General features: G+C 45.6%; 1 long non-coding RNA gene across 2 annotated transcripts; it reads left to right on the top strand.

Moving 5' to 3' along the window:
• Nucleotides 1-317: 317 nt before the first annotated feature.
• On the top strand, nucleotides 318-7,595 carry LOC118932707 (uncharacterized). 2 transcript variants are annotated; one of them, XR_005032848.2, is made up of 4 exons: nucleotides 318-786; nucleotides 1,579-1,705; nucleotides 2,692-2,807; nucleotides 3,400-7,595. It is a non-coding gene; the product is annotated as an uncharacterized LOC118932707 (long non-coding RNA). The 2 variants fall into 2 exon arrangements; XR_005032847.2 differs by having other exon boundaries at nucleotides 2,692-2,871.
• Nucleotides 7,596-10,593: the final 2,998 nt, after the last annotated feature.

Raw genomic sequence — 10,593 nt, 5'->3', positions numbered from 1 at the left:
CCCAGGCGCTGTAGACGGTTGATTTCTGCGGGCGGAGCATTCTCCTCAAGCCCACACAAATTTGGAGTCTTTTATTTAGGAGGAAGCGAAGCCCCGCCCCAGTGATAGGAAACCTGGGATGTCATTTCCCAGCCTGTTCCAGCAGTGCCACTAGACCGTTACTGGGAGAAGGGAAATGACCACGCCCGTAGGCACAGGCAGAGCACAAACTACATTACCCAGAAGGAGCTGCTTCGCGCTTCAGCCTCGAGCGTGGGCCAATGACGTCCCAGCAGAAGGGCGCTTACTGCTGCGTCGGGGCGGGACTTCCGGCCTCGCCTCAGGAGAACATCCTTCCGTGAGCAGTTGCTGGTTGGATTACGGCCACGTGGACTGGAGCGCTAAGGGGCGCTTCTCCCTGGGCGAGCTGAGGGGGCGAGTGGCGGGGCGGGAGCACCCCTGCGCCCCGGAGGAACCGTGACGCCCGGGCACGGGCTCCATCCCCCGGAGACTGCCTGCGACCGTGGGGCAGGCGCCCTCGCGCCTCGTGTTCGCCAGTCGCCCCTGGGACCTCGCGTTCTCGGGGGCCTCAGCACCCGATCTCCGTCGCCGCGCCCCCGAGGGCGGCACCGGGGCCTTGTGAGCATTTTACATCATTTTGTAGCAAGGCTCGGAGTGCGACACGCCGCGGAGGTGACCCCGCCGAGGAGCGCCTGCGGGCCCGCCCTGCCCTGCTCGCCCTCCTCTTCGGGCCGCCGCCACTTCCGCGGCCCCGCGGGGACGGTGGCACTGATGAATCCAGCGCAGGTGAGTGGAGGGTCCCCTAGGGCAACGCCTGCATGGCCACCGCGCCTACCCTCCAAACAGCTGCGGGTGTGCTGGGATTCTCCCCCTCCTTTCCTTGGTTCTGGGTCACGGGGTCCGAGGAGGGAGTCCCTGCTGGCCCAGGGCCCCGGGCCCAGGTCACGTATTATGTGGCTGTGTTCGCGTTACTGGCCACCAGGGAAATAACGTTCACAAGGGTGTCCCAGTCACGGGAACAGGTATGTACAGATACTGGGAGGTGAGACTGAGTTGGGAGTGCCCAGGGACTAAATTGCTTTTCATGGAAACACAACAGGGGGCAGAATTCGGGCCTGAAATGGTAGCCCTAGAGAGTGGGCCTCTCGAAAGTTTGGAGCAGAGGACAGAGGTGACTTGATACAGACCTCATTCAGTAGGTCCCTCTGGCTACAGAGTGGGGACTGGCGGGGAGGAAGGAGGCCGGGAGACCAAGGAGAATGCACGCCGAGTGCTTTAAGGCCTGAGTCCTGGCAGTTTATGGGAGAAGGCTGAGCCCAGTTTGGTCGTGTCTGGGAAGCAAGGGCACCGGGAGAACTGGCTGGCAGAAGAGCGTCTGGTGCCCTTCGTGTCAGACACGTAGCTCCTGTAATACCTGCCCGTGCTCCTGGTTCTCCGGGCTGCGCATACTGATCACAGGGGCAGGAGAGCGGGCGCTAGTGGCACCAAGGCTTGGTGTGCCCTCATTTGGGGGCTGTGGGAGCAGCACGACCTGGGGAGAGGCGCTGACTTTGGGCCCAACTGTCCGCTTTATGACAGGGCTGTGTGACCTTCGAGGACGTGTTCGTGTACTTCTCCCGGGCGGAGTGGGAGCTCCTTGAGGAGGCGCAGAGAAGCCTGTACCACGATGTGATGCTGGAGAACTTTGCGCTTGTGTCCTCGCTAGGTAAGCCTCTGTCGTCGTTATCCATTGGTGCGTGGCAAATTACCCCAAAGCTTAGTGAGTTGAAAAGACAAACACGGTTCTGTCGGTCAAGAATCAGGCACACCTTGCGTGGATACGTCTAGCTGAAGGTCTTCGTGACCTTGTCAGGCTGTCTAGGCCGCTGTCTCAACTGAAGGCTCGGCTGGAGGGGAATCTCCCTTCAGGGTCACGCACGCGAGCAGGAGGCTGTTGGAACACTGTTGGTCTCTGTCCAGCTGCTGGCCGGAGCCCTCCCTGAGTCTCTTGCCACCTGGTTTTTTTTCTCTGTAAGCAGGTCATAACACGGCAGCCCATGTCCGTGAGTGTGAGCAAGAGCCAGCATCTAAGAAGCGGGTGTTTTTGTAACCTATTCTCAGAAGTGACAGCTCATCATTTTTGCCATTTGAGAAGAGCCTTTAGGTCCAGCCCACACTCAGCTGGAGGGACTTAACAAGGACCCAGATACCAGAAGGCATTTATGATAGCCACTTTCCGGGGCTGGATTTTGTTTTTCCCTTTATTCCCAAGGAGCAGCTCTCTGTCTTACGGTTCTATCGTGGTTCCGCTCCTTGGATTCCTGGAGTAGGTGGTGTGAGTACCAGGGCCAGCAGTGGACACCTCCTGTCCCAGAGCAGCCCCAACTTCTACTGTCCCATACCTTGGAGAGCAAGGATATGGTCAGGAGTCTTGCAGCCTGCCCAGCAGACCCCAGATGGCCTGGCCACCCCTTGGCTGGGTGACTCCAAATCCTTGGCCTCTCTCGGCCCAGATTTCTCCCCCCTCCTCTAAGTTGGTATTTCTTGTGGGGCTATGGTTCCAGGAGTTGCAGGCACTGAGGTCACTCCTTGTAAAGAACAACAAGCTGTTCCTGCAAGATGCTTTTCCAAGACTCTTTTTTTAAATCAATAATTTCCTTTTCTGTGGAGAGGCTCACTGCTGTCCACTCACCAGCTCTTTTTTCCCCTCAGGACTGGAGGTTTCCAGGCCCCATGCAGTTACCCAAATGGAGCCAGAGGGGAGCTCAGGGTACCTGAGAAGGTAGACCCAGCTGCAGCCCCAGAGAAGAGCCGGATGCCTGGCCCTGGTGAGTGGAATCTGTGGAGAGGTGACACCAGCGCTGGCTTCACGTCATCCCAGCAGGCTTCCAGGTGTGCTGTGCCGTGACGCCCACACCGGTGACCTCATGCCACTCCCTCCCTGTTTTTGGTGCTTTGCTCGTTGTCATCTCTTCTCTGACCTCAGGCACCCTTCTGGGCTCCGCACTGTGTCTGTCCCTCTGTGGGCACTCTCTGCAGTCTCCACAGCACTGGCTTTCATTTACTATGTCATGACTTGTGCATATACCCTTGAGTTTCCCTTGAAGACAAAGTATTCGGTTTCAGCCAGATTCTTCTGGCCCTGGACAGACCCTTTTGCACAGCACCCACCTGTCACAAAGAACCAAGTCCTTGCTGTCAGACGAGTGGCAGAGGAGGGAGCTGGAGACCCAGTTGCCCCCCCTGTACCCCATCCCCTTGGCCACCCTGCAGGGCACAGCAGCCCTTCCTTATCTCGACTCTCGAGCACTGCCTCTAGCCCCATAGACTAGTTCCTGGTTGTATCAGACACACATTTGTTGTGGGATGCCACTTGCCACCAATTAAATATGCCCTTCACCAACACTTATCTTCCTTCAGGTTGTTGGCATGGATTGGAGGATGAGGCTACACTACACCTTGTGGGCCGGGTCACAGATGCTCCCAAGACAGGGCCTTCCACCCAAAAGGCCCACCCCTGTGACACACGTGATCCAGGCTTGAAAAATATTTTTGCAGCTGGATGAGCTACAAGGAACACTGTCTGGGCAGCACCCGTATACCAACATGTGAATAATGGAAGAGAGACTTCTGGGGTAGTGTCAGCCTTGACCGGATGCAGAGGTAGTGAAGTGCAGAGGATTCTTCAGAAGGGCAAAGGGGCAGGCCTCGTCTGTGAAGAGCTGCAGATGCCATGTATCTGAGAAGGTCTTCATGTGCAGGGAAGGCTACAAGAACTTGGCCAGCTCTGGACTTGACCAACGCCAGGCCCCTCGCAGAGGAGCCACACAGGCACACTGGGTAGGAAGGCCTCTCTAAGCTGGCCCTTGTGTATTGGATTCCCATTGGTCAAGACAGCACAACCTGACACTGCAATGCCTTCCACTCCTTAGCAGCCCTTGTTGGAGGGAGCCTCGCCCCGAGGTCAGCTGAACTCAGAGAGTCTCAAGGAATACCCAGCTGGGGTGAACCAGGGAATGATGAGGACCACCAGAGATTCTGGAAGGGCACATGAGCCCAGGGATAGTTTCCCACAGGGAACTTCTCCCTAGAAAGATGAACTCTGGACACAGTTAGCATAGGGGCTGATGTAATTTGTGCTCAAGAGTTTTGCAGGAGTGAGTCTCCCGGAGACGCTTTCACGACCAGAACTCGGACCAGGCACAGCTTCCATGGTCTGTACAGGAGGAATCTGCACAAGTGGAAGGGGATGCAGGGAAGGGTCTAGCAAGTGTTGCTGTGCTGTTCAGCATCAGCAGATCAGACGGAAGTGCAGCCCTGTGACTGCCGTGAATGTGAGAAAGTCTCAAGAGGGCAGACCTTAGTCAACATGAGGCTTTACACTCCTTGACACCGTGTGAGTGCGTCTCGTGGGAAGGCCTTCAGCCGTCGGTCAGAGCTCAGGTAGCTCTAGCAGAGTCACATGGGACAATTTACAAATGCACATGTGGAAGTCTCTTGTAAGAGCTCTGTTTTTGTCCAAAACAGTATTTTACACTCCAGAGAAAGTTTCTTCAGGTACAAAGCATGTGGGTAAACCTCTGGTGACAGCTTTTTTTTACTCATCACTTGAGAGGTCTCACAGGAGAAGCCCTGAGTGCAGTGAGTGTGGAAAGGCCTTTATGCATGCTTTCATGTTTCCTGGCGTAATAGGATCCACCCTGGGGAACATGCCTTTTAAGTTAAAAGAATTCAGAGAGCCTTTTTTGACAACTCTTTGCTAACTCAGCACGTGAGGAGTCACACTGAGGGAAACCTCCAGTGGACATAGTGAATGTGGACAGACCTCAGGCTTGCTTCCTCTCTCCCCCAGTCTGGAGGTATTCATACTGGGGAGAAACCATGTGCGTGGAAATGTGGGAAAGCCTTTTGCAAGTAGACCACCTGAGGCAGCATCAGAGAACTCACACTGGGGGAAGACCTTGTGAATGTAACTCATGAGGAAAATCTTTTGGCCAGAGGGAATATCTTACTTGGCATCTAAGAAATTATACCAAAGAAAAACCCTGTGTCATTGCTGTGAGGGAATATGAGGCAGGTCACCCCTTGCTGTCAGCTAAAGGGTCTTACAGGAAATTGATCCAATCTGAGACCTTACTCTGTATCTGAGAATTTATGAAGGAGAGAACCAGTGGCTGTTGTATAATGACAAAACTTTCAAGTAAAGTTTTACCATTGGTATTATGCACTGAAAAGAAATCACAGGAATATTAGAAAAAAGAAAAAGGCATATGGGAGGAGGAAGAAAATAAGCAGGTTTAACAAAAAATACAGTTGGGGCGTTTTCAGGTTTCCCTAACACCCATGGCAGTTTGTTGGTTGTTTTTTTCTGTTGGGTGGCAGGAGAGGAGCTTGAAAGACGGAAAGGCCTCGTTCCCTACCTCTGACTTTATATACACTCTCTGTTTTTCCGGGTAGGAGAGAGTTGGACACTTGAGGGAAGCTCTGCAAAAGTCATTGAAATCTTTCTTTGTTCCAAACATTGAGGAGCATATGTCTTTGAAAAGTGTTAAGTCTTGATTTATGAAGCAATTAGAACTTAAATTAGAATATTAAAAATATTGTCTAAAGTAACTTTATACCTAAGGACACACATATGAATGGTTACTGTACCATTTAAGGCTTCAATTATTTCTTTATTGAGATATAATTGACATATGACATGTAAGTTTAAGGTGTACAACAATATGCTACATATCGCAATATGATTGCTGTTGTGCTAGCTAACACCTTTTTCATGTCACAGAATTATTTCTTCTAGTGGTGGGAACAATTAAGATACAATCTCTTAGCAAGTTTAATATTTATAATACAATTTTGTTGTCTGTAATCCCTGTACTGTGTGTTAGATCTGCAGGACTTAATCTCCTAGTTGCAAGTATGTAACCTTAAACAACATCTATTGTTCCCCACCTCCTAGGCTTTGTAACCATCATTCTGCCCCCTTTTTTCAAGTTCATTTTTGTTTAGATTCCACGTATAAGGGATATCATGTAATATTTACCTTTTTCTGACTTATCTCACTAGCATAATGTCCATCCATGTTGTCACAAATAGTAGGATTTCCTTCTTTCTCACGGCTGAGTAATATTCCACCGTATGTGTATATATGTGTGTGTGTGTGCAGAATCTTTATCCTGTTATCTCTTGATGGATACTTAGGTTTTCCCATAACTTGGCTGTTGTGAACAATGCTACAGTAAACCTGGGAGTGCACATACCTGTCTGATACACTGTTTCATTTCCTTTGGATATATATACTCAGAAGTAGGATTGCTGGATTATATGATAATTCTATTTTTAATTTTTTGAGGAACCTGCATACTGTTCTCCAAAGTAGCTGGGCCAGGTCATAATCACACAGTACATAAAGGTTCCATTTTCTCCACTTCCTTGCCATGCTTGTTTTCCTGATAGTCATTTTTACAGGTGTGAGGTAATACCTCCTTGTTTTGATTAATTTCCCTAATGATTAGTGATACCAAGCCTCTTTTTTGTACTCATTGACCATTTGGATGTCTTCTTTGGAAAAATGTCTTGTTTAGTTCTGCCTGTTTTTTAATCAGATTTTTGTTTTGTTACTGAACTATCTGAGCTCGTTATGAATTTTGGATATTAACCATCTATCTGACACATAGTTTGCAAATATTCTCCCATTCCATGGGTTACCTTTTTATTTTGTTAGGTGTTTCTTTTGCAGTACAGAGGCTTTTAAGTTTAATGTAGTCCTACTTGTTCGTTTTTTTCTTTTGTTTATTGTGCCTTTGGTGTATCCAAAAAAATTATTGCCAAAACCAGGTTTGTGGAGCTTCTCTTTGTTTGTTTCTAAGAGTTTTGTGGTATCAGATCTTATGTTTAAATCTTTGACCCATTTCAAAATAATTTTTGTGAGTGGTGTAAGAGAAGGGTCCAGTTTCACCTTTCTGCATGGGGTTATCCAGTTTTCTCAGCACCGTTGTTGAACAGACTATCTTTTCCCACTGAAGTGTTCTTGGCTCCTTTATCAAATGTTAGCTGACTGTATATGTGGAGGTTTAGTTCTGGACTCCTATTCTGTTCCATTGTATATTTTTATGCCAATATCATCTTGTTTTAATTACTATAGCTTTGTAGTATAGTTTGAAATTAGGAAGTGTGAGGCCACCAGTTTTGTTCTTTCTCATGACTGCTATGGCTTTTGTGGTTCTATACAAATTTTAGTTTCTTTTTCTATTCCTATGAAAAATGCCAGCAGAATTTTGATAGGGATTTCATTGAATCTACAGACAGTTCTGAGTATCATGAAGATTTTCATATTACCTCTTCTAGTCCATGAACATGGGATGTCTTGCCATTTGCTTGTGCTTCTTTGATTTCCTTCAACAGAATCTTATTTTCATTGTACAAGTCGTTCACTTCGTTGGTTAAATTTATCCCAATTCTTTTATTGTTTTTGATGCAATTTGTAATGAGATGGTTTTCCTTATTTTTCAGATGCTTAATTGTTAGTATATAGTAATGAAACTGATTTGTGTATAATTATTTTATATCCTGTAACTACTGATTTCATTGATTAAAGCCAACAGTTTTTTAGTTGAGTCTTTGAAATTTTCAATATATAAGATCATATCATCTGCTCAAGCAACAGTTTTATTTCTTCGTGGTCTGGATCCCTGTTTATTTTCTTATCTTGCCTGATTGCTTCAGCTAGGACTTCAAGTACTATATTGAATCAAAGTGGTGAGAGAAGGCTTCAATTTAAAACAAAGCAAAGGACAAGGCATTTCTTAAAAACAAATAAAACATACATTCAATTTAAATTCTTGATAAATCATGAAAAGATAAACGGATAAAAAATCTCATTGTTTAATGTTACAAGACTGTCAAATGTTGGTATAAAGAAAAGTGACTGCAGTTTGTCGGAGGAGTGAAGTTGGCTGTGAGCAGGTAGACGGGAGTTTTACATTTTCCGCTGTGGATTTCTGCCCTTGGTGCTCTCTTCCAGTGGGGTGTTGGGGATTCTCTGAGGCTAAAGGTTAAGCGGTATGACGTAATTGTTACTTATGTTGAAAACAATATTTTTGTGCATTTTTTGATATAAAAGAAATTACATTCTCCCTTTGGGCCCTCCTCAGAGCCTTTTTTTTTTTTAAGATAATTATTTTTTATTGAAGGGTAGTTGACACATAGTATTACATTACATTAGTTTCAGGTGTACAACACAGTGATTCAACATTTATATACATGATAATTCTAGGTACCAGCTATCACCTTACCAAGTTGTTACAATATTTTGACTATATTCCTTATGCTATACATTACATCCCAGTTACTTATTTATTTTACAATTGGAAGTGTGTACTTTTTTTGTTGTTGTTGTTGTGAGGGCATCTCTCATATTTATTGATCAAATGGTTGTTAACAACAATAAAATTCTGTATAGGGGAGTCAATGCTCAATGCACAATCATTAATCCACCCCAAGCCTAATTTTCGTCAGCCTCCAATCTTCTGAAGCATAATGAACAAGTTCTTACATGGAGAACAAATTCTTACATAGTGAATAAGTTACATGGTGAACAGTACAAGGGCAGTCATCACAGAAACTTTTGGTTTTGCTCATGCATTAGGAACTATAAACAGTTCAAATATGAATACCCATTTGATTTTTATACTTGATTTATATGTGGATACCACATTTCTCTATTATTATTATTTTTAATAAAATGCTGAAGTGGTAGGTAGATACAAGATAAAGGTAGAAAACATAGTTTAGTGTTGTAAGAGAGCAAATGTAGATGATCAGGTGTGTGCCTGTAGACTATGTGTTAATCCAAGCTAGACAAGGGCAATAAAACATCCACATATGCAGAAGATTTCTCTCAGAACAGGGGGGGTGAGGTTCTAAGCCTCACCTCTGTTGATCCCCAATTTCTCACCTGATGGCCCCCCTGCGACTGTGCCTGTCTTAGGTTATTCCTCCCTTGAGGAATCTTACCCGTCTCTGGCTAACCAGTCATCTTCCGGGGCCATACAGGGAAATGTAAAGTTGGTAAGTGAGAGAGAAGCCTTATTGTTCGAAAAGGTTAGCTTTTTACTTCTTTGCATATTTATGCCCTGTGGCTTCTATGCCCAGCATTTGTCTTGAGGTATCTTTACCACTTGGAAGAATTATGATACTCGGTAAATTTGATATGAGGCATGAATTCTATTTAAGGGTTGTAATTAGGAAGGAAGAAGAAAAGCTATAAAAGTAGCAGGTGGAAGAAAACATGGGAAGATTGATTATTTCTTTAACATATCTTGTAGAGTAACTTCAGCATGTATAGGTTTTAAACTACTAATTAAATTGCGCACACACATTAACATAATAGGAGTAGAGTTACATAACCAAAGCATACCTGTAATTACAAGCCATCTCCAGTGAAACAATGAAAACAAGTTAGGCACCTTAGGCATTTGTGAAAACTTATCTATGATATGGTGGATATTGTCCAACTGAGCTTGAACAGTCTGAGAGAAGTCAGACAAATTAAAACAACCCATTCCTGGGGAATGTTCACATCCCATATGTTCTTTTAACAGTAAATAGTCTGTAGTTGTAAGATTTTGGAGCGCTACAATTTCCACTTCTCCTAATTCTTGGTTGAGTTCCAACAGTATAGATCCAGTCAAATTTGTTGATTTACTGTATGCACAGCCAGCTTAGATATCTCTTTCATTCCCATGGCAAGTCCAGAAACTGGTGGGATGAGTGCATCTACAGCTGTAGCAGTGTGTGGATCTTTGTTGGGTTTTTTGATGATCATCTTCTGGCATGAGTCTTCCAGAGAGTGCTGATGTTGGAAGTTCTCTTTCATATCGTATCTTAGTTCATTTTTGGGGTAGCCCAATTAGGCTTTGATCCTCTGTATAAACACAAACAGACCCTTTGCCTACACTTTTATATGCCCTTTATACCCTTGTGTAGGATTCATTGGAGGTCTCCACAGAGGAACTGCCTTTTTTTTTTTTTTGGTATCATTAATCTATACTTACATGAGGAATATTATGTTTACTATGCTCTCCCCTATACCAGGTCCCCACATAAACCCCTTTATAGTCACTGTCCATCAGCATAGCAAATGTAGAATCACTACTTGCCTTCTCTGTGTTGTAAAGCCCTCCCCTTTCTCCCACCCCCCCATGCATGCTTATCTTAATACCCCTCTTCTCCCCCCCCTTGTCCCTCCCTACCTATCCATCCTCCCCAGTCCCTTTCCCTTTGGTACCTGTTAGTCCATTCTTGAGTTCTGTGATTCTGCTGCTGTTTTGTTCCTTCAGTTTTTCCTTTGTTCTTATATTCCACAGATGAGTGAAATCATTTGGTATTTGTCTTTCTCCGCTTGGCTTGTTTCACTGAGCATAATACCTTCCAGCTCCATCCATGTTGCTGCAAATGGTAGGATTTGCCTTTTTCTTATGGCTGAGTAGTATTCCATTGTGTATATGTACCACATCTTCTTTATCCATTCCTCTATCGATGGACATTTAGGTTGCTTTCAATTCTTGGCTATTGTAAATAGTGCTGCGATAAACATAGGGGTGCATTGGTCTT

Source organism: Manis pentadactyla (assembly GCF_030020395.1).
Source record: "Manis pentadactyla isolate mManPen7 chromosome 15 unlocalized genomic scaffold, mManPen7.hap1 SUPER_15_unloc_1, whole genome shotgun sequence".
Lineage (NCBI taxonomy): Eukaryota > Metazoa > Chordata > Mammalia > Pholidota > Manidae > Manis > Manis pentadactyla.
Note: the sequence above shows the minus strand (reverse complement) of the source record. Positions and strands in the feature narration are given on the sequence as shown.